General features: G+C 44.5%; 9 non-coding genes and 3 pseudogenes across 9 annotated transcripts; all 12 read right to left on the bottom strand.

The window, feature by feature from the left end:
- Nucleotides 1-347: 347 nt before the first annotated feature.
- On the bottom strand, nt 348-439 carry LOC141214409 (U2 spliceosomal RNA; annotated as a pseudogene).
- A 1115-nt stretch (nt 440-1554) lies between these two features.
- LOC141214328 (U2 spliceosomal RNA) lies at nt 1555-1745 on the bottom strand. Its single transcript, XR_012283594.1, has one exon. It is a non-coding gene; the product is annotated as a U2 spliceosomal RNA (small nuclear RNA).
- Nucleotides 1746-2860: 1115 nt separating this feature from the next.
- Nucleotides 2861-3055, bottom strand: LOC141214365 (U2 spliceosomal RNA). The gene has a single exon (XR_012283630.1). It is a non-coding gene; the product is annotated as a U2 spliceosomal RNA (small nuclear RNA).
- A 6214-nt stretch (nt 3056-9269) lies between these two features.
- On the bottom strand, nt 9270-9460 carry LOC141214292 (U2 spliceosomal RNA). Its single transcript, XR_012283558.1, has one exon. It is a non-coding gene; the product is annotated as a U2 spliceosomal RNA (small nuclear RNA).
- Nucleotides 9461-10575: 1115 nt separating this feature from the next.
- On the bottom strand, nt 10576-10766 carry LOC141214291 (U2 spliceosomal RNA). The gene has a single exon (XR_012283557.1). It is a non-coding gene; the product is annotated as a U2 spliceosomal RNA (small nuclear RNA).
- Nucleotides 10767-11881: 1115 nt separating this feature from the next.
- On the bottom strand, nt 11882-12072 carry LOC141214290 (U2 spliceosomal RNA). Its single transcript, XR_012283556.1, has one exon. It is a non-coding gene; the product is annotated as a U2 spliceosomal RNA (small nuclear RNA).
- Nucleotides 12073-13187: 1115 nt separating this feature from the next.
- Nucleotides 13188-13377, bottom strand: LOC141214378 (U2 spliceosomal RNA). The gene has a single exon (XR_012283636.1). It is a non-coding gene; the product is annotated as a U2 spliceosomal RNA (small nuclear RNA).
- Nucleotides 13378-14174: 797 nt separating this feature from the next.
- Nucleotides 14175-14266, bottom strand: LOC141214413 (U2 spliceosomal RNA; annotated as a pseudogene).
- Nucleotides 14267-15381: 1115 nt separating this feature from the next.
- LOC141214289 (U2 spliceosomal RNA) lies at nt 15382-15572 on the bottom strand. Its single transcript, XR_012283555.1, has one exon. It is a non-coding gene; the product is annotated as a U2 spliceosomal RNA (small nuclear RNA).
- Nucleotides 15573-16687: 1115 nt separating this feature from the next.
- Nucleotides 16688-16884, bottom strand: LOC141214380 (U2 spliceosomal RNA). The gene has a single exon (XR_012283637.1). It is a non-coding gene; the product is annotated as a U2 spliceosomal RNA (small nuclear RNA).
- Nucleotides 16885-17681: 797 nt separating this feature from the next.
- On the bottom strand, nt 17682-17773 carry LOC141214412 (U2 spliceosomal RNA; annotated as a pseudogene).
- A 1115-nt stretch (nt 17774-18888) lies between these two features.
- LOC141214376 (U2 spliceosomal RNA) lies at nt 18889-19080 on the bottom strand. The gene has a single exon (XR_012283635.1). It is a non-coding gene; the product is annotated as a U2 spliceosomal RNA (small nuclear RNA).
- Nucleotides 19081-24081: the final 5001 nt, after the last annotated feature.

Here is a 24081-nt window from a genome sequence, read left to right as displayed (position 1 = left end):
CAGTGACAAAGAAATTAAATAAATAGTGAAGGTTTCACAGTATAATACTGCCCGGACCTTCGACCGGGAATTGAAAAATTCCCCATCCTAAGGCCAGAAGGCCCGGAATAAGGGTGTGTGCGAAGAAAGAAAATTTGAAGTGCTTGTGCAAATGTGCCATAAACTCAAGTGGGGTTCCCAATCCCAGTGAGTTAAGGCACCCCAGGGTCACCACTCCTGGGGCACTTCACACTTCGGGCTTTCGATCTTCCCCGGCCCAATGGCGTCGATCCTGGGGGGCCATGCTTTCCACCAGATGACTATATTAGCCACCTGGCGTACTAACAAGCGCCTAAACCCCAGTGTGCATAATGTATCAATCTACTAGGGCGGCCAACATCCAAAACCGCCTTTTCAAAAGATACTACACTTGATCTTAGCCAAAAGGCCGAGAAGCGATAACCAGAATTGGTTTCAAACTACGGAGCCACCCAAGGATCCTGAAAAGTCCATTTGTGGAGATGAGCTCCAGGACTCCCGTTAAGAAGACATGTTGTCAACCTCTAGATCCCTTACATGCCTGCACTTTTCGGCTTGCTGCTGCTGCAATCCACGCATTTTAGATCTGCATAACTCCACCTCTTTAAACACAGCACCTTCACCCCCTGCTGTTCCCACCCGCCTCAACACCGTTGGAAGGGAGGAGAACCAATTAAGGCGGGGGGTGGGGTGGAACGAGCAGCTGTCTACCCTTAGCAGGAGGGCTCCTGATTACATACCTCTCCTGCTGCTGCTGCTGCTGGCTGTCCAGCAGCAGACTGAAGGTGGCTGCTGCTGTGCACAGGTATATAAAGGCTCAGAGCCTATTATGACACGCGCAGCCAGCGTTCCATTGCCACATTCCATCTACTGCAGGCAGGATACCTGGCTGGCTGAATGTCGCTGAGAAGCTCACAGAGACCGCCATAAGCAACAGTTTAACAGAATGCCACAGACTAATCAACCAAACTTTTTGGGTTGGGTTCTCTTTTATAGTCTGCAGGCATTAAATGAAAGAAGTCAGTGTTCCAGCAGAAGGAGACAACGTTTCAGAAAAGGCATTGTAGCAAACCAAAAAAGAAATTTTAAGCGCAGCAGAGTAACCAGCGCACATACCTGTTAGCTCAGGTGAGTTTAAAAGGCTGCTGTTGATAACAAGGGCATTTGCTAAATAGATGGTGTGTGTGCAACAATATACTGAAAGGTCAATTATATTGTGCAGCTTATCTCACCACCTGTAGTTATTTAGGTGAAAGCTCCAAAATGCTTGCCTAATATGTCTGTTTATCCAAAAGGAAGTAAAAAGGGAGAGCTAGAAAGATAGCATTGCATCACATTACATGGCAATGCAATGCACAGTTGCTGAAGTTGAACCAAAATGACCTTGTAATCTGGCTTCTGCAACTTTGAACATGAAAAATCCAATGAGGAGAAGAAAAGCAAAGCCAAAGAGTCCATCCCAAAATCCGACAAACAAGCAAAATGAACAAAAAACATTGAATTCAATTCTTTCTGATTTTAGAAACTGCATTAAAGAAGGGGTGCACCGGTCCTGGAGATACTGCAATACCAGGTCAATGCGTGGAGTGGACAGAGCAAGCTCTTTTTCCATCTCCCTGTTCTAAAAATCCATTTAATATATGGTCCCCAGATAGGGGACGTATCAGATATTAAACTGATAAGAACAGATACTACACTTGACCTTAGCCAAAAGGCCGAGAAGCGATAACCAGAATTGGTTTCAAACTACGGAGCCACCCAAGGATCCTGAAAAGTCCATTTGTGGAGATGAGCTCCTGGACTCCCGTTAAGAAGACATGTTGTCAACCTCTAGATCCCTTACATGCCTGCACTTTTCGGCTTGCTGCTGCTGCAATCCACGCGTTTTAGATCTGCATAACTCCACCTCTTTAAACACAGCACCTTCACCCCCTGCTGTTCCCACCCGCCTCAACACTGTTGGAAGGGAGGAGAACCAATTAAGGCGGGGGGTGGGGTGGAACGAGCAGCTGTCTACCCTTAGCAGGAGGGCTCCTGATTACATACCTCTCCTGCTGCTGCTGCTGCTGGCTGTCCAGCAGCAGACTGAAGGTGGCTGCTGCTGTGCACAGGTATATAAAGGCTCAGAGCCTATTATGACACGCGCAGCCAGCGTTCCATTGCCACATTCCATCTACTGCAGGCAGGATACCTGGCTGGCTGAATGTCGCTGAGAAGCTCACAGAGACCGCCATAAGCAACAGTTTAACAGAATGCCACAGACTAATCAACCAAACTTTTTGGGTTGGGTTCTCTTTTATAGTCTGCAGGCATTAAATGAAAGAAGTCAGTGTTCCAGCAGAAGGAGACAACGTTTCAGAAAAGGCATTGTAGCAAACCAAAAAAGAAATTTTAAGCGCAGCAGAGTAACCAGCGCACATACCTGTTAGCTCAGGTGAGTTTAAAAGGCTGCTGTTGATAACAAGGGCATTTGCTAAATAGATGGTGTGTGTGCAACAATATACTGAAAGGTCAATTATATTGTGCAGCTTATCTCACCACCTGTAGTTATTTAGGTGAAAGCTCCAAAATGCTTGCCTAATATGTCTGTTTATCCAAAAGGAAGTAAAAAGGGAGAGCTAGAAAGATAGCATTGCATCACATTACATGGCAATGCAATGCACAGTTGCTGAAGTTGAACCAAAATGAGCTTGTAATCTGGCTTCTGCAACTTTGAACATGAAAAATCCAATGAGGAGAAGAAAAGCAAAGCCAAAGAGTCCATCCCAAAATCCGACAAACAAGCAAAATGAACAAAAAACATTGAATTCAATTCTTTCTGATTTTAGAAACTGCATTAAAGAAGGGGTGCACCGGTCCTGGATATACTGCAATACCAGGTCAATGCGTGGAGTGGACAGAGCAAGCTCTTTTTCCATCTCCCTGTTCTAAAAATCCATTTAATATATGGTCCCCAGATAGGGGACGTATCAGATATTAAACTGATAAGAACAGATTTTTTTTTTTTAAAACCATTCAGGTTGTTGTAAACAACAGTATGAAAGTCCGCCAAAACCTTCAAATAGTTGCTCAACTATAACTCATCATCATGGTTAATCTTTATTCTTTTTATAAATTTATGTTTCCAAAATCAGAGTTAGTATATTTGTGCTATATTACTCTCATGAAGGTACATAAAATTACTGGTACTTTACCAGATGACGCCATTTCATGACCTTCCAAATGCCCTCAGCGTCCAATCCACCACCTCTACTCTTGTCCCATTTATATATAAGGTACAACCTAGATAGAATTAACCGAATACAGTCATTAATAGGTACAGTTTTTCTTTTGAACAAAGCCAGGTTTCTCACATCCCAAAGGCTTTCCATGACACACACCATTATTAACCACAAAATCCTTTCATTCACCTTTCCACATGCACCAATACCAAACATAGCCACTCTCCAGTTAATATAACTCACACCTGCTAATTCCTTACATAGACCACCCACACCTTTCCACACACTATATGCATAATCACAATCCCACATCACATGTCTCACAGTCTCACTCGCTCCACACCCTTCTCTTGGACATACATTCGTTCTGATCAAATCTCTTCTCTTTTGCACATCTCTCACAGGCAGTATATCATGCAAAGCCATCCACACCACATCCTTCTGTTTATTCGACATACCATGCGTACCCAATTTTTCCCATGCATCCGCCACTTCATTAAATCTTAAATCATTAATATTACATTCAATCTCATTTGCTCTCATTTTTCCCATCACCGCTTTTGGTTTCTCAAACTCACACATAGACACAGCCAGCAAATCATTCTTTCTAACAAACCTTTCAATCACCTCATACCACACAGGACATTTAAAAGCCACAGGCACACTTCCATCTTTTTTCACCCAGCATAACCCATACAACATCCATCCAGCCATATATCGCAACATATATGCACCTTTGTTCTTTTTACCCATTAGCACTACCACCGTTTTAATATAATTAAGGCTCAGGAATATTTCAATATCAGGAAAATTCAGACCACCATTCTGATATGTTTTGTATAAATATTCTCTCTTTAATTTTTCCATTTTACTCCCCCAAAAAAAAGTAAAAATTAATTTTTGTACTCTTTTTATTTTTTTGTATGGGGACGGAAAGACCCCAGCAACATAAAGTAATATTGGAAGTATTACTGCCTTAATTATAAGTACCTTTCCATTCAATGTCAACTCACGCATTCGCCAAAAATTCAGTTTCTTCTCTATCCGTAACCCACACTCATCCCAACTTTCAGTACCCTTCAGATCATCATTCAGCAATATACCCAAGACTTTAATCGACCCTTCCATACATGTCACACCATCCATCTTAATCCTACTATCACCAAAACACTTAAAACAACATTTATCCCAGTTTACCCTAAAAGCAGACGCACCACAGAAAAAATCCAATAATAACTTCACTCTACTCATAGACGCAATACTCTCACTCACAATCACCACATCATCCATATATCCCAGCACCTTGACATTCATTCCTTTACTCCCAGGTATTAGCATTCCTTTTATCGCTTTCTCTCTCCTAATCATACATAACAAAGGTTCAATCACACTAACAAACAAAACAGGGGAGAGAGGGCACCCCTGTCTAACACCTGATTTAATCAGGAATTTATCACACAACCAACCATTCACTAAAACTTCACTCGTCACATCATCATACAAACATCTCACACCATCTAGGAACTTCTTAGGGAAACCCATTTTTTCTAACACTTCAAACATAAACACATGCGACACTCTATCAAACGCCTTCTCAAAATCTAAAGCCAACAACATACACTTCTGCTTTCTATCTCTACAGTCTCCCAGCACATCTCTCAACAACAACAGATTATCACTTATACATCTCCCAGGCACAGCACACACTTGATCATCCTTGACAACCTTCCCAATCACTTCACGCATACGGTTTGCTAACATCTTGCTATACACCTTGTAGTCGGAATTTAGAAGCGTTATTGGCCTCCAATTCCCCAGTTTTTTCTTTTCACCTTTTTTATAGATTAACACAACCACACCTTCTTTCATAGATTCACACAGTTCTCCATTCTCCCACATATACTTACATACTTCCGTCAGATCCGCACCCATGCACTCCCACGCTTTCACATACAACTCTACTGGTATACCATCTTTACCTGGTGTTTTGTTTTTCTGAGCACTGAACACCACCTTTCTCACTTCATCCAGAATCACATCCTCACACAAGTTCTCACATTCATCATTATCCAATTTATCTTCCAAGCTACCTAACACTTCACCCATCAAACCAGAATCAATCCATTTATCCCCATACAGTCTACTATAGAAACCATTCACCTCCTCAATCACACCCTCTCCAGTTATACTCACATCATTCTCATCCAGTAATTCATCCATATCCATTTTTTTTCCATTCATTTTTTTGAAAAAGTATCTGGTACATTTTTCGTTTTTTTCCAGGTGTTCTATTTTGGTTCTGTACATTATTTCTTTCCCCTTTTTCTCAATCACACGTTTTAACTCATTCTTTGCTTCCACTAACAAATCACTCACATCAATCCCAGACATACTGCATTTTTTCAACCATTCAATCCTCATATTTAATTCTTTGAATTTATTTCTATATATGGCGGCTTTCTTGTAGCCCCATTTTCTGAAAAATTTTTGGATTTCTTGCTTCACCCAATCCCACCATTCTAACACACATGCAAACCTGTTTTTATAGTATCCCCACCTTTCATACTTCTTTTTAAACTCACTCATCACTCTTTCATCCTCTAGCAACCTCACATTCAGCTTCCATACACCCCTCCCATGCACAAAGCTCCCTTTCTGTCTGAACATACCCCTCAAACACTCGTGGTCCGAGAAGGGGACCGCACACTGCTTAAAACTAATGCACTCCAGATTTTTGGAGAAAAGCATCCTGTCAATACGTGATTCGATCCCCCCTCTGTCCGCCCTATATGTAGGTGGTGGATTGTCCGACCTTAAAGTAGCGGCATCTGAAAAAGAAAAATCTGAAATTAAATGGGATAATTTTTTCCCGGTTACATCACCGGTTTCATCCGTAACACAATTAAAGTCACCAACAAAAATGGTAGGAATCTTTCCTGGCAAAAATAACTGAACCTTTTCCAAGAGAGCAAGACGCTCCTCTTTTCCGGTAGGACTATAGATGTTAACTATTCTTACCCGCCACCCCCTATATTTCACTATGGCAATAATGCACCTCCCCACCTCCACCACTGTGTAGCTGTCCATGCTGCACTCTGCGTTCCCCAGCAGGATCCCCACACCATCGTTCTTATTTACATTAGACCCAGACCAGATGTGCTGTCCATGAGGCCAGTCCTGATCGTCCGGCACTTCTGATAATCCGCACTCCTGCAGGCAGTAAATGTCTGCTCCCAATGATCTGATATACCTGAGCACAGTACACCTGCGTCCTTTAGATTTCATCTGCCTCACATTTAAGGATAGGACATTAAGTGAAGCTTTGGAAGCCATATCAGAACTTTCTTATGGAGATTTCTACATGTCCCCCATTTCTGTATCAGCCTTGTCCTTCTGGGGGCTGGCAGCCGGACTGGTAACAGGTGAGGGCAGGAACCCCCTCTAAAAAATCGCAATCAGGGGAGAAAACCAAGTCTGGATAAGCCCGCTCACTCATGGGACTTTCACTGCCCTCATCTGCATAATGATAAGCGAGGCGGGGTTTCTTCACAGCATTCCCCCTGGTCTCTTCAGAGGACCTTGCTGCTGCTGTGAAATCCCCCTGCTCCTTTATTTCACACTTAGTGCCACTGGCACTGACACTCTGCTCCTCCTCATCATCTGCCTGCAGCTTGTCCCAGGAGACATGGGGCGTTCTGCTCAGTGCCTCCTCCATATCTCCTTCACCACAGGCAGACACAAGTACTGGGAGCTGCTCGCTGAGCTCCATGTCTAGCTCCGCCCCCTCTGACGTCACCGGCTCCGTAGCTCCGCCCCCCACTCTCACTGCAGATGCAGAGGCTGCTGCTGGAGCGCTCTGAGTCACAGGGACGGCAGCACTCACAGGTGTGAGATTCAGCAGCTGATTGCCTGAGGGCAGCTGATTACCTGCAGCTGAGGAGGCAAGTAACTCTTTGCTGACAACGGAGTCAGCTCCATGAGGTCGGCTCTGCTGCAGAGCATTGCTACCAGGCATTACAGGGCTGGCAGAGGCAACCTGGGCATACAGCCTGGCTCCACCAGTGCGTGCCCTGCAATCCCTGTACACATGACCAGACTCCCCACAGCCATTACATACAACAGGGTTGGGGCAGTCCTTTGCACGGTGCCCAGGTAGATTACATTTTCTGCAGAGCATTGCTTCAGGGCAGTTCTCCTGCATGTGGCCATAGGAGTTACATTTGCGGCAGTAAAAGGGGGCTTCAGGGAAAAATAAATATCCATTATTCCTGCCAATGCTGAAATTTAAAGGGGGATAGTGGAAACCCCCAGGGCCCTGAGGGTCTATCCCAAAACGGACAAAGAACTTGTGCTTCCCAGTCCACAGTCCAGACTCCATGCTAACTACTCTGTGGGCATACTGTACATAGGAACAATGTCTTTTAAGGAAATCTGCTATTTCTTCCAGGGGGACAAAGGGATTATGCATGAAAACCACTAAGGGTATGTCCCCTCTGGAATAAAGGACTGTGAAAGTAAGTCCTGAAAGCAAGTCATTGTCAGCATTTTCCCTGAGGGCTCTGTACAGGTTCTGGCATGCACCAACAGAAGAAAAAACAAGCACATACCGTCCCTCTCTCCTGAATTCCTGCAGGCATACGATCTCCTCCTTCTTTACCTTCAGTATGTCATAAAGCACCATATTGACCAGGTATCCCAGTGAAAAATGCATTCTCTTCTCCTGCGCGACCTCGATCCTGAAACCATTACGGACCCGGGCATCCCCGGTCCCTGCGAAGTGGACAACTACTCCCATCCTTTCCAGGTTCGCCTTCTCTCTCCACCACTCCTTTTAGTACAGCATAGCTGTACTAGCCTTTAAATGACCAGACCAGGCATACTGCACTTGATCTTAGCCAAAAAGCCGAGAAGCGATAACCAGAATTGGTTTCAAACTACGGAGCCACCCAAGGATCCTGAAAAGTCCATTTGTGGAGATGAGCTCCTGGACTCCCGTTAAGAAGACATGTTGTCAACCTCTAGATCCCTTACATGCCTGCACTTTTCGGCTTGCTGCTGCTGCAATCCACGCGTTTTAGATCTGCATAACTCCACCTCTTTAAACACAGCACCTTCACCCCCTGCTGTTCCCACCCGCCTCAACACCGTTGGAAGGGAGGAGAACCAATTAAGGCGGGGGGTGGGGTGGAACGAGCAGCTGTCTACCCTTAGCAGGAGGGCTCCTGATTACATACCTCTCCTGCTGCTGCTGCTGCTGGCTGTCCAGCAGCAGACTGAAGGTGGCTGCTGCTGTGCACAGGTATATAAAGGCTCAGAGCCCATTATGACACGCGCAGCCAGCGTTCCATTGCCACATTCCATCTACTGCAGGCAGGATACCTGGCTGGCTGAATGTCGCTGAGAAGCTCACAGAGACCGCCATAAGCAACAGTTTAACAGAATGCCACAGACTAATCAACCAAACTTTTTGGGTTGGGTTCTCTTTTATAGTCTGCAGGCATTAAATGAAAGAAGTCAGTGTTCCAGCAGAAGGAGACAACGTTTCAGAAAAGGCATTGTAGCAAACCAAAAAAGAAATTTTAAGCGCAGCAGAGTAACCAGCGCACATACCTGTTAGCTCAGGTGAGTTTAAAAGGCTGCTGTTGATAACAAGGGCATTTGCTAAATAGATGGTGTGTGTGCAACAATATACTGAAAGGTCAATTATATTGTGCAGCTTATCTCACCACCTGTAGTTATTTAGGTGAAAGCTCCAAAATGCTTGCCTAATATGTCTGTTTATCCAAAAGGAAGTAAAAAGGGAGAGCTAGAAAGATAGCATTGCATCACATTACATGGCAATGCAATGCACAGTTGCTGAAGTTGAACCAAAATGAGCTTGTAATCTGGCTTCTGCAACTTTGAACATGAAAAATCCAATGAGGAGAAGAAAAGCAAAGCCAAAGAGTCCATCCCAAAATCCGACAAACAAGCAAAATGAACAAAAAACATTGAATTCAATTCTTTCTGATTTTAGAAACTGCATTAAAGAAGGGGTGCACCGGTCCTGGAGATACTGCAATACCAGGTCAATGCGTGGAGTGGACAGAGCAAGCTCTTTTTCCATCTCCCTGTTCTAAAAATCCATTTAATATATGGTCCCCAGATAGGGGACGTATCAGATATTAAACTGATAAGAACAGATACTACACTTGATCTTAGCCAAAAGGCCGAGAAGCGATAACCAGAATTGGTTTCAAACTACGGAGCCACCCAAGGATCCTGAAAAGTCCATTTGTGGAGATGAGCTCCTGGACTCCCGTTAAGAAGACATGTTGTCAACCTCTAGATCCCTTACATGCCTGCACTTTTCGGCTTGCTGCTGCTGCAATCCACGCTTTTTAGATCTGCATAACTCCACCTCTTTAAACACAGCACCTTCACCCCCTGCTGTTCCCACCCGCCTCAACACCGTTGGAAGGGAGGAGAACCAATTAAGGCGGGGGGTGGGGTGGAACGAGCAGCTGTCTACCCTTAGCAGGAGGGCTCCTGATTACATACCTCTCCTGCTGCTGCTGCTGCTGGCTGTCCAGCAGCAGACTGAAGGTGGCTGCTGCTGTGCACAGGTATATAAAGGCTCAGAGCCTATTATGACACGCGCAGCCAGCGTTCCATTGCCACATTCCATCTATTGCAGGCAGGATACCTGGCTGGCTGAATGTCGCTGAGAAGCTCACAGAGACCGCCATAAGCAACAGTTTAACAGAATGCCACAGACTAATCAACCAAACTTTTTGGGTTGGGTTCTCTTTTATAGTCTGCAGGCATTAAATGAAAGAAGTCAGTGTTCCAGCAGAAGGAGACAACGTTTCAGAAAAGGCATTGTAGCAAACCAAAAAAGAAATTTTAAGCGCAGCAGAGTAACCAGCGCACATACCTGTTAGCTCAGGTGAGTTTAAAAGGCTGCTGTTGATAACAAGGGCATTTGCTAAATAGATGGTGTGTGTGCAACAATATACTGAAAGGTCAATTATATTGTGCAGCTTATCTCACCACCTGTAGTTATTTAGGTGAAAGCTCCAAAATGCTTGCCTAATATGTCTGTTTATCCAAAAGGAAGTAAAAAGGGAGAGCTAGAAAGATAGCATTGCATCACATTACATGGCAATGCAATGCACAGTTGCTGAAGTTGAACCAAAATGAGCTTGTAATCTGGCTTCTGCAACTTTGAACATGAAAAATCCAATGAGGAGAAGAAAAGCAAAGCCAAAGAGTCCATCCCAAAATCCGACAAACAAGCAAAATGAACAAAAAACATTGAATTCAATTCTTTCTGATTTTAGAAACTGCATTAAAGAAGGGGTGCACCGGTCCTGGAGATACTGCAATACCAGGTCAATGCGTGGAGTGGACAGAGCAAGCTCTTTTTCCATCTCCCTGTTCTAAAAATCCATTTAATATATGGTCCCCAGATAGGGGACGTATCAGATATTAAACTGATAAGAACAGATACTACACTTGATCTTAGCCAAAAGGCCGAGAAGCGATAAACAGAATTGGTTTCAAACTACGGAGCCACCCAAGGATCCTGAAAAGTCCATTTGTGGAGATGAGCTCCTGGACTCCCGTTAAGAAGACATGTTGTCAACCTCTAGATCCCTTACATGCCTGCACTTTTCGGCTTGCTGCTGCTGCAATCCACGCGTTTTAGATCTGCATAACTCCACCTCTTTAAACACAGCACCTTCACCCCCTGCTGTTCCCACCCGCCTCAACACCGTTGGAAGGGAGGAGAACCAATTAAGGCGGGGGGTGGGGTGGAACGAGCAGCTGTCTACCCTTAGCAGGAGGGCTCCTGATTACATACCTCTCCTGCTGCTGCTGCTGCTGGCTGTCCAGCAGCAGACTGAAGGTGGCTGCTGCTGTGCACAGGTATATAAAGGCTCAGAGCCTATTATGACACGCGCAGCCAGCGTTCCATTGCCACATTCCATCTACTGCAGGCAGGATACCTGGCTGGCTGAATGTCGCTGAGAAGCTCACAGAGACCGCCATAAGCAACAGTTTAACAGAATGCCACAGACTAATCAACCAAACTTTTTGGGTTGGGTTCTCTTTTATAGTCTGCAGGCATTAAATGAAAGAAGTCAGTGTTCCAGCAGAAGGAGACAACGTTTCAGAAAAGGCATTGTAGCAAACCAAAAAAGAAATTTTAAGCGCAGCAGAGTAACCAGCGCACATACCTGTTAGCTCAGGTGAGTTTAAAAGGCTGCTGTTGATAACAAGGGCATTTGCTAAATAGATGGTGTGTGTGCAACAATATACTGAAAGGTCAATTATATTGTGCAGCTTATCTCACCACCTGTAGTTATTTAGGTGAAAGCTCCAAAATGCTTGCCTAATATGTCTGTTTATCCAAAAGGAAGTAAAAAGGGAGAGCTAGAAAGATAGCATTGCATCACATTACATGGCAATGCAATGCACAGTTGCTGAAGTTGAACCAAAATGAGCTTGTAATCTGGCTTCTGCAACTTTGAACATGAAAAATCCAATGAGGAGAAGAAAAGCAAAGCCAAAGAGTCCATCCCAAAATCCGACAAACAAGCAAAATGAACAAAAAACATTGAATTCAATTCTTTCTGATTTTAGAAACTGCATTAAAGAAGGGGTGCACCGGTCCTGGAGATACTGCAATACCAGGTCAATGCGTGGAGTGGACAGAGCAAGCTCTTTTTCCATCTCCCTGTTCTAAAAATCCATTTAATATATGGTCCCCAGATAGGGGACGTATCAGATATTAAACTGATAAGAACAGATACTACACTTGATCTTAGCCAAAAGGCCGAGAAGCGATAACCAGAATTGGTTTCAAACTACGGAGCCACCCAAGGATCCTGAAAAGTCCATTTGTGGAGATGAGCTCCTGGACTCCCGTTAAGAAGACATGTTGTCAACCTCTAGATCCCTTACATGCCTGCACTTTTCGGCTTGCTGCTGCTGCAATCCACGCTTTTTAGATCTGCATAACTCCACCTCTTTAAACACAGCACCTTCACCCCCTGCTGTTCCCACCCGCCTCAACACCGTTGGAAGGGAGGAGAACCAATTAAGGCGGGGGGTGGGGTGGAACGAGCAGCTGTCTACCCTTAGCAGGAGGGCTCCTGATTACATACCTCTCCTGCTGCTGCTGCTGCTGGCTGTCCAGCAGCAGACTGAAGGTGGCTGCTGCTGTGCACAGGTATATAAAGGCTCAGAGCCTATTATGACACGCGCAGCCAGCGTTCCATTGCCACATTCCATCTACTGCAGGCAGGATACCTGGCTGGCTGAATGTCGCTGAGAAGCTCACAGAGACCGCCATAAGCAACAGTTTAACAGAATGCCACAGACTAATCAACCAAACTTTTTGGGTTGGGTTCTCTTTTATAGTCTGCAGGCATTAAATGAAAGAAGTCAGTGTTCCAGCAGAAGGAGACAACGTTTCAGAAAAGGCATTGTAGCAAACCAAAAAAGAAATTTTAAGCGCAGCAGAGTAACCAGCGCACATACCTGTTAGCTCAGGTGAGTTTAAAAGGCTGCTGTTGATAACAAGGGCATTTGCTAAATAGATGGTGTGTGTGCAACAATATACTGAAAGGTCAATTATATTGTGCAGCTTATCTCACCACCTGTAGTTATTTAGGTGAAAGCTCCAAAATGCTTGCCTAATATGTCTGTTTATCCAAAAGGAAGTAAAAAGGGAGAGCTAGAAAGATAGCATTGCATCACATTACATGGCAATGCAATGCACAGTTGCTGAAGTTGAACCAAAATGAGCTTGTAATCTGGCTTCTGCAACTTTGAACATGAAAAATCCAATGAGGAGAAGAAAAGCAAAGCCAAAGAGTCCATCCCAAAATCCGACAAACAAGCAAAATGAACAAAAAACATTGAATTCAATTCTTTCTGATTTTAGAAACTGCATTAAAGAAGGGGTGCACCGGTCCTGGAGATACTGCAATACCAGGTCAATGCGTGGAGTGGACAGAGCAAGCTCTTTTTCCATCTCCCTGTTCTAAAAATCCATTTAATATATGGTCCCCAGATAGGGGACGTATCAGATATTAAACTGATAAGAACAGATTTTTTTTTTTTTTTTTCTTTTTATCGAAAGCCCGAATTCGTGTACAAAACCCGAGTGCGCTTAAAAAAGTGACAAGTGCCACAAAAAAAGTGCACTAGGATGCTGATCTTCTTGAAACCCTCTCCAAAAGGAGAAGGGTCCCCCAAACCATTCCCCGTCCCTCCGAGCCAGAAGGCCACAGCGAGGAACAGGGACAAATAGCCACCTCCAGCCGGAGCCAGAGGCGACCCAATCTTACCCCCAATACCTGCCCGAGTTCTCACCCGAGCAAGGCACTGGGAGCCAAAGACTGTGCTCCCCTCCCGGAAGAGGGGAGCCAACAACGCTCTCCTCCCGAAAGAGGAGAGCCAGGGGGGTTCAGGGGGGAGCGGAACCTGATGGCCACACACTCCCCCCCTAGACCTGCCAAGAGAGGAACCCGTAAGGGAACCGCATCCCGACAAAATCCTAGTAAGGATGTGGACACACGTGAAAAAGTGGACACACAGTGACAAAAAAAATTAAATAAATAGTGAAGGTTTCACAGTATAATACTGCCCGGACCTTCGACCGGGAATTGAAAAATTCCCCATCCTAAGGCCAGAAGGCCCGGAATAAGGGTGTGTGTGAAGAAAGAAATATTGAAGTGCTAGTGCAAATATGCCATAAACTCAAGTGGGGTTCCCAATCCCAGTGAGTTAAGGCACCCCAGGGTCACCACTCCTGGGGCACTTCACACTTCGGGCTTTCGATCTTCCCCGGCCCAATGGCGTCGATCCTGGGGGGCCATGCTTTCCACCAGATGACTATATTAGCCAACTGGCGTACTAACAAGCGCCTAAGCCCCAGTGTGCATAATGTATCAATCTACTAGGGCGGCCAACATCCAAAACCGCCTTTTCGAAAGATACTACACTTGATCTTAGCCAAAAGGCCGAGAAGCGATAACCAGAATTGGTTTCAAACTACGGAGCCACCCAAGGATCCTGAAAAGTCCATTTGTGGAGATGAGCTCCTGGACTCCCGTTAAGAAGACATGTTGTCAACCTCTAGATCCCTTACATGCCTGCACTTTTCGGCTTGCTGCTGCTGCAATCCACGCGTTTTAGATCTGCATAACTCCACCTCTTTAAACACAGCACCTTCACCCCCTGCTGTTCCCACCCGCCTCAACACCGTTGGAAGGGAGGAGAACCAATTAAGGCGGGGGGTGGGGTGGAACGAGCAGCTGTCTACCCTTAGCAGGAGGGCTCCTGATTACATACCTCTCCTGCTGCTGCTGCTGCTGGCTGTCCAGCAGCAGACTGAAGGTGGCTGCTGCTGTGCACAGGTATATAAAGGCTCAGAGCCTATTATGACACGCGCAGCCAGCGTTCCATTGCCACATTCCATCTACTGCAGGCAGGATACCTGGCTGGCTGAATGTCGCTGAGAAGCTCACAGAGACCGCCATAAGCAACAGTTTAACAGAATGCCACAGACTAATCAACCAAACTTTTTGGGTTGGGTTCTCTTTTATAGTCTGCAGGCATTAAATGAAAGAAGTCAGTGTTCCAGCAGAAGGAGACAACGTTTCAGAAAAGGCATTGTAGCAAACCAAAAAAGAAATTTTAAGCGCAGCAGAGTAACCAGCGCACATACCTGTTAGCTCAGGTGAGTTTAAAAGGCTGCTGTTGATAACAAGGGCATTTGCTAAATAGATGGTGTGTGTGCAACAATATACTGAAAGGTCAATTATATTGTGCAGCTTATCTCACCACCTGTAGTTATTTAGGTGAAAGCTCCAAAATGCTTGCCTAATATGTCTGTTTATCCAAAAGGAAGTAAAAAGGGAGAGCTAGAAAGATAGCATTGCATCACATTACATGGCAATGCAATGCACAGTTGCTGAAGTTGAACCAAAATGAGCTTGTAATCTGGCTTCTGCAACTTTGAACATGAAAAATCCAATGAGGAGAAGAAAAGCAAAGCCAAAGAGTCCATCCCAAAATCCGACAAACAAGCAAAATGAACAAAAAACATTGAATTCAATTCTTTCTGATTTTAGAAACTGCATTAAAGAAGGGGTGCACCGGTCCTGGAGATACTGCAATACCAGGTCAATGCGTGGAGTGGACAGAGCAAGCTCTTTTTCCATCTCCCTGTTCTAAAAATCCATTTAATATATGGTCCCCAGATAGGGGACGTATCAGATATTAAACTGATAAGAACAGATACTACACTTGATCTTAGCCAAAAGGCCGAGAAGCGATAACCAGAATTGGTTTCAAACTACGGAGCCACCCAAGGATCCTGAAAAGTCCATTTGTGGAGATGAGCTCCTGGACTCCCGTTAAGAAGACATGTTGTCAACCTCTAGATCCCTTACATGCCTGCACTTTTCGGCTTGCTGCTGCTGCAATCCACGCTTTTTAGATCTGCATAACTCCACCTCTTTAAACACAGCACCTTCACCCCCTGCTGTTCCCACCCGCCTCAACACCGTTGGAAGGGAGGAGAACCAATTAAGGCGGGGGGTGGGGTGGAACGAGCAGCTGTCTACCCTTAGCAGGAGGGCTCCTGATTACATACCTCTCCTGCTGCTGCTGCTGCTGGCTGTCCAGCAGCAGACTGAAGGTGGCTGCTGCTGTGCACAGGTATATAAAGGCTCAGAGCCTATTATGACACGCGCAGCCAGCGTTCCATTGCCACATTCCATCTACTGCAGGCAGGATACCTGGCTGGCTGAATGTCGCTGAGAAGCTCACAGAGACCGCCATAAGCAACAGTTTAACAGAATGCCACAGACTAATCAACCAAACTTTTTGGGTTGGGTTCTCTTTTATAGTCTGCAGGCATTAAATGAAAGAAGTCAGTGTTCCAGCAGAAGGAGACAACGTTTCAGAAAAGGCATTGTAGCAAACCAAAAAAGAAATTTTAAGCGCAGCAGAGTAACCAGCGCACATACCTGTTAGCTCAGGTGAGTTTAAAAGGCTGCTGTTGATAACAAGGGCATTTGCTAAATAGATGGTGTGTGTGCAACAATATACTGAAAGGTCAATTATATTGTGCAGCTTATCTCACCACCTGTAGTTATTTAGGTGAAAGCTCCAAAATGCTTGCCTAATATGTCTGTTTATCCAAAAGGAAGTAAAAAGGGAGAGCTAGAAAGATAGCATTGCATCACATTACATGGCAATGCAATGCACAGTTGCTGAAGTTGAACCAAAATGAGCTTGTAATCTGGCTTCTGCAACTTTGAACATGAAAAATCCAATGAGGAGAAGAAAAGCAAAGCCAAAGAGTCCATCCCAAAATCCGACAAACAAGCAAAATGAACAAAAAACATTGAATTCAATTCTTTCTGATTTTAGAAACTGCATTAAAGAAGGGGTGCACCGGTCCTGGAGATACTGCAATACCAGGTCAATGCGTGGAGTGGACAGAGCAAGCTCTTTTTCCATCTCCCTGTTCTAAAAATCCATTTAATATATGGTCCCCAGATAGGGGACGTATCAGATATTAAACTGATAAGAACAGATTTTTTTTTTTTTTTTTTTTTTTTCTTTTTATCGAAAGCCCGAATTCGTGTACAAAACCCGAGTGCGCTTAAAAAAGTGACAAGTGCCACAAAAAAAGTGCACTAGGATGCTGATCTTCTTGAAACCCTCTCCAAAAGGAGAAGGGTCCCCCAAACCATTCCCCGTCCCTCCGAGCCAGAAGGCCACAGCGAGGAACAGGGACAAATAGCCACCTCCAGCCGGAGCCAGAGGCGACCCAATCTTACCCCCAATACCTGCCCGAGTTCTCACCCGAGCAAGGCACTGGGAGCCAAAGACTGTGCTCCCCTCCCGGAAGAGGGGAGCCAACAACGCTCTCCTCCCGAAAGAGGAGAGCCAGGGGGGTTCAGGGGGGAGCGGAACCTGATGGCCACACACTCCCCCCCTAGACCTGCCAAGAGAGGAACCCGTAAGGGAACCGCATCCCGACAAAATCCTAGTAAGGATGTGGACACACGTGAAAAAGTGGACACACAGTGACAAAAAAAATTAAATAAATAGTGAAGGTTTCACAGTATAATACTGCCCGGACCTTCGACCGGGAATTGAAAAATTCCCCATCCTAAGGCCAGAAGGCCCGGAATAAGGGTGTGTGTGAAGAAAGAAATATTGAAGTGCTAGTGCAAATATGCCATAAACTCAAGTGGGGTTCCCAATCCCAGTGAGTTAAGGCACCCCAGGGTCACCACTCCTGGGGCACTTCACACTTCGGGCTTTCGATCTTCCCCGGCCCAATGGCGTCGATCCTGGGGGGCCATGCTTTCCACCAGATGACTATATTAGCCAACTGGCGTACTAACAAGCGCCTAAGCCCCAGTGTGCATAATGTATCAATCTACTAGGGCGGCCAACATCCAAAACCGCCTTTTCGAAAGATACTACACTTGATCTTAGCCAAAAGGCCGAGAAGCGATAACCAGAATTGGTTTCAAACTACGGAGCCACCCAAGGATCCTGAAAAGTCCATTTGTGGAGATGAGCTCCTGGACTCCCGTTAAGAAGACATGTTGTCAACCTCTAGATCCCTTACATGCCTGCACTTTTCGGCTTGCTGCTGCTGCAATCCACGCGTTTTAGATCTGCATAACTCCACCTCTTTAAACACAGCACCTTCACCCCCTGCTGTTCCCACCCGCCTCAACACCGTTGGAAGGGAGGAGAACCAATTAAGGCGGGGGGTGGGGTGGAACGAGCAGCTGTCTACCCTTAGCAGGAGGGCTCCTGATTACATACCTCTCCTGCTGCTGCTGCTGCTGGCTGTCCAGCAGCAGACTGAAGGTGGCTGCTGCTGTGCACAGGTATATAAAGGCTCAGAGCCTATTATGACACGCGCAGCCAGCGTTCCATTGCCACATTCCATCTACTGCAGGCAGGATACCTGGCTGGCTGAATGTCGCTGAGAAGCTCACAGAGACCGCCATAAGCAACAGTTTAACAGAATGCCACAGACTAATCAACCAAACTTTTTGGGTTGGGTTCTCTTTTATAGTCTGCAGGCATTAAATGAAAGAAGTCAGTGTTCCAGCAGAAGGAGACAACGTTTCAGAAAAGGCATTGTAGCAAACCAAAAAAGAAATTTTAAGCGCAGCAGAGTAACCAGCGCACATACCTGTTAGCTCAGGTGAGTTTAAAAGGCTGCTGTTGATAACAAGGGCATTTGCTAAATAGATGGTGTGTGTGCAACAATATACTGAAAGGTCAATTATATTGTGCAGCTTATCTCACCACCTGTAGTTATTTAGGTGAAAGCTCCAAAATGCTTGCCTAATATGTCTGTTTATCCAAAAGGAAGTAAAAAGGGAGAGCTAGAAAGATAGCATTGCATCACATTACATGGCAATGCAATGCACAGTTGCTGAAGTTGAACCAAAATGAGCTTGTAATCTGGCTTCTGCAACTTTGAACATGAAAAATCCAATGAGGAGAAGAAAAGCAAAGCCAAAGAGTCCATCCCAAAATCCGACAAACAAGCAAAATGAACAAAAAACATTGAATTCAATTCTTTCTGATTTTAGAAACTGCATTAAAGAAGGGGTGCACCGGTCCTGGAGATACTGCAATACCAGGTCAATGCGTGGAGTGGACAGAGCAAGCTCTTTTTCCATCTCCCTGTTCTAAAAATCCATTTAATATATGGTCCCCAGATAGGGGACGTATCAGATATTAAACTGATAAGAACAGATTTTTTTTTTTTTTTTTTTTTTTTTTTTTTTTAAACCATTCAGGTTAGTTTTATAGCAAATCAGTAGGATATACCAAAACTGTTGCAAAAAAAACTTCTCATCATCATGGCCATATTTATTAAGCATAAAGTAACCTAATATTACAGAAAGAAGAACATCTTATTAATATAAACCAAAAGATCACTGAAATTTTACAATATGCCTCCACTTTTTAAATTTCCATATTCCCTCGGCATCTGTTCCACCACCGCTACTACTATCCATCTTGTAAATCAAAAATAGCCTAGAAAGAATAATCCTAATACATTCATTTACTGTAATTGATTTCCTTTTAAATACACAAAGATTCCTCACATCCCACAAACTTTCTAACACACAAGCCATAATTAAGCACAAAACTCTCTCCTTTACACGTCCACTTGCACCAATACCAAACATAACCACACGCCAATCCACAAAAGTCACTCCTGCCAAACTCCTACACAACCCCCCTACACATTTCCACACGTCTTGCGCAAAATCACAATTCCACATCAGATGCATAACCGTCTCACAACCATTACATCCATCTCTTGGACAAACATCCGACCTAATCAAACCTCTCTTCTTTTGAACGTCTCTCACTGGAAGAATATTGTGAAACGCCATCCACACTACATCCTTCTGTTTGTTGGACATCCCATACATACCCAACTTTCTCCAAGCATCCGCAACCTCATTCCCTCTCAAACCAACAATATTAGACTCGACCTCATTTGCACACAATTTCCTATACACCCTCTTAGTCATTCTAAACTCATCCACCGGCACACTCAGCAAATCATACTTCTTGACAAACTTCTCAATCACCTCATACCACACCGGACACTTAAAAGACACAGGCACTCTCGCATCCCTCTTTCTCCAACCTAACCCATACAACATCCATCCTGCAGAATAACTTGCCATACATGCACCCTTATTACCTTTACCCAACAATACCACAATCGTCTTAATATAATGGAGCCCTAAAAAAACCTCAACATTAGGAAATCCCAAACCACCATGCTGGCAGGCCTTATAAAGGCTTTCCCTCTTCAGCTTCTCCATCTTGCTGCACCAGAAAAAGGAAAAAATCATTTTCTCAACTCTCTTCACTTTCCTAAAAGGGGATGGAAAAATTATGGCCACAAAAAGCAGAATGGGTAAGATCACTGCTTTGATAACTAGAACTTTGCCCCGCAAAGAAAGATCTCTCATTCTCCAAAAATTCAATTTTCGCTCAACACGCATACCACACTCGTCCCAACTCTCATTTCCTTTCAGATCATCATTGAAAAATACCCCTAAAACCTTAATTGCACTCTCCTCATACTTAACACCTTCCATACGAATACTGTCATCTCCAAAGCATTTGAAACTACACTTAGTCCAGTTAACTCTAAAACCTGATGCACCACAGAAAAAATCCAAAAGCAACCTCACCCTACTCATTGAAGCCATACTTTCACTCACCATCACAACATCATCCATGTAACCTAACACCTTCACATGCTTACCACCACTCCCAGGCACTAACAATCCTCTCATCATTTTCTCACGTCTCACTAAACACAGCAAAGGCTCAATCACACATACAAACAAGACAGGGGACATAGGGCACCCCTGTCTTACACCAGACCTAATCATCACTTTGTCAGACAACCATCCATTCACTAAAAACTCACTTGACACATAATCATATAAAGACTTAACTCCATTCAGAAAAACCCTAGGGAAACCCATCCTCTCCAATACTTTAAACAGAAACACATGCGAAACTCTATCAAAAGCCTTTTCGAAATCAATTGCTAACACCATACACTTCTGCTTTCTAGTCTTACAATCCCCAAGCATATCCCTTAACAATAACAAATTATCACTTATACTCCGACCAGGCACGGCACACACTTGGTCATCCTCCACAACCCTACCAATCACCTCACGCATACGATTTGCTAACAATTTACTGTAGACCTTATAATCAGCGTTAAGCAATGATATGGGTCTCCAGTTCTCCAAACGCTTTTTCTCACCCTTCTTAAACACAAGAACCACTATACCCTCTTTCATACTGTCACACAAAACACCATTCATCCACATATACCTACAAACCTCAGTCAAGTCCTTACCCAAAAACTCCCAAGCTTTCACATACAGCTCCACAGGCAACCCATCCTTCCCAGGCGTCTTATTCTTTTTAGCACTCATAACAACATTCCTCACCTCATCCAAAATAACATCCTCACACAAAGCATCACATTCATCCGAACCAAGTCTCTTCTCCATACCACTCAATACATGCGACACAAGTCCAGGATCAATCCATTTCTCATCGTACAACTTACTATAGAAGCCATTCACCTCATTCAACACATTCTTCCCAACCACACTAGATCCATCTTCACCTACCACTTCACTCAAATCCAACTTCCTTCCATTCATTTTTTTAAAAAAGTACCTGGTGCACTTTTCATTCTTTTCCAAATGCTCTAACTTGGTACGGTAAATAATCTCTTTACCTTTTTCATCCAGAAGACATTTTAACTCATTCTTAGCAACCTCAAGCTGATCAGACATATCCATTCCTTTCCTAACACACCCACGCAACCAATCAATCCGTCTACTTAAGTCATTAAATCTATTACGATATCTGGCAGCTTTTTTGTAGCCCCATTTTTTAAAGAAAGTTTTTAACTGTAATTTCACCCAATCCCACCATTCAAGCACACTACCAAAATCACGCTTACGCCACCTCCAACTTGCATACCTTTTCTCCAACTCACTCATCACCTCCTCATCCTCCAACAACCTCGTATTCAATTTCCAAACCCCACCCCCAAACACCATGTCCCCATTCGCACTAAAAACTCCACGCAAACACTCATGATCAGAAAAAGGTACCTTATGTTGAACATAACTTGAACAAACCATATTTTTGGAAAATAACATCCTATCTATCCTCGATGAAATATTACCACGGTCAGCATAATATGTAGGCGGTGGTGGAATGCCATACTCAAGTATTGCAGCGTCTAAGAAAGAAAAATCAGAAATAAGTTGAGATAACTTTTTTCCCGTAATGTCCACATTACCTTCTGTGACACAATTACAGTCACCAACAAAAACTGTAGGAATTTTTCCAGGAAGAAAAAAACTCAATTTCTCAAGAAGAGCAAGCCGCTCCTCTTTTTTAGTAGGACAATATAAATTAATCATTCTAACCTTCCACCCCCTATAACTCAAAAAAACAATAATGCAGCGACCCACCTCCACAACCGTGTAACTATCAATAGTAATATTCTTATTACCAACTAAAATCCCCACACCATCATTTTTGTTAAAGCTGGACCCCGACCAAACATACTGGCCATAAGGCCAGTCCTTATCTCCTGGAGATTCAGTAATCCCACACTCTTGTAGACAATAGACATCTGCACTCAAACCCTTTAGATAATCCAGAACTGTTGTTCTTCGGGTAACAGATCTAATTTGCCTAACATTAAGGGACACAATGTCCCATCCAGAATGATGCGGCATAACTAAAGGGGATCACACATAACCTGAAAAAAAAAGAAAGAAAACATCAACTCAACCTTCATCAAGCAAAGCAAAGCTATTACCATCTGGCTGAATGCCAAATGTAACAATGTCAGGAGAAAATACATCTGACGGGTAAGCACGAGAGTCCACCGGGCTATCACACACGGCAGCAATGGATGAACACTCAGTCCTTGGCTTCTTCTTGACCACATCAGGATCCTCCTCATCAGAGAAACGGACAGCAGACAAGTCCCCTTGGCCACCGCCCCCGATCTCCTCTGAAGCAGTATTGCACCAAGATATGACAGGAGAATTGGACAAGTCCATTTCCCCCTCACCACGGACACCAAACTGGGGAGGGAAAGGTGACATCACCTCTGGAATCACCATGTCAAAGCCTCCTGACGCAGGAGGCTGAAGCTGGGCATCTTCAAATATGTCGTCCATCTGAGTGCCATCCTCTTCCTCTTGGGGAGCAGTTGCCTCCCCGACATCCGGAAGGGGACCTTGTGGAACCCTAGTAGAAGTCGAAGGAACAGCAGGCCCCTCCGCGACCACTTGAGCAAAAGACTTAGGAGTGGTTCCAGCTTGACACTGCCTAAGAACATGCCCCTCCTCACCACAAGCATCACACTTTACCTGGTTCTTGCAGTCTTTCGCCATATGACCAGACGTGTTACACCTCCTGCAGGTTGGCGGATACCTGCAGGACTCCTGGACATGACCATACTTGTTACATCTTCTGCAGAAAAAAGGAGCATCAGGAAAGTACAAGAAACCAGTGTCTCTCCCAATAGAGAAACTCATAGGAGGATAATGTATGCCCCCTGGCCCCTCGGGGTCTGTAGCAAAACGAACAAAGTACTTGTATTTGCCAGTCCACAAGCCTTCTTCATTCGAGATCTTGTGGGAAAAATGCACATAAGTACAATGCCTCCTCAAGAATACAGTAATGTCCTCCTGGGGGATAAAGGGATTGTGCATAAACACAACAACAGGAACATCCCCCTTTGAATAGAGGACAGTAAAAGTGAGTCCATCTAGGAGGGAGTTCTCAGTATGGCCTTTCAAGGTTCTATAAAGATTTTGGCAAGCAGCCATAGTAGAAAGAACCAGCACATACCTTCCATGACTTCTAAATTTCTGCAGGCAAAGAATGTCCGACTTCTTAATCTTCAATGCTTCATAGAAGATGGCATTCACCAGGTAGGACATGGAAAAATGTCCCTTCTTCTCCTCGGAAATCTCAATGCGAAATCCATTCTTGACCCGGGGGTCCCCGGTCCCAGCAAATTTCAGCTTGACTCCCATAGTCAGCCACGGAAATCGCCTTCCCGTTTCCTCCTCACTCTCCCCCTATAGCAGCATCCAGCTTAAGCCACCGGAGTGGCGATGCTGGAAGGCCGAGGGCTAGCACTCAAGGAACCTGATGTCCAGACACTTGATCTGAGCCAAAAGGCCGAGAAGCGATAACCAGA

The sequence above is a fragment of the Phyllobates terribilis genome, unplaced genomic scaffold (assembly GCF_046119375.1).
Source record: "Phyllobates terribilis strain yellow unplaced genomic scaffold, ASM4611937v1 Scaffold_217__1_contigs__length_3308461, whole genome shotgun sequence".
Lineage (NCBI taxonomy): Eukaryota > Metazoa > Chordata > Amphibia > Anura > Dendrobatidae > Phyllobates > Phyllobates terribilis.
This window is presented reverse-complemented; position numbering and strand designations above follow the sequence as displayed.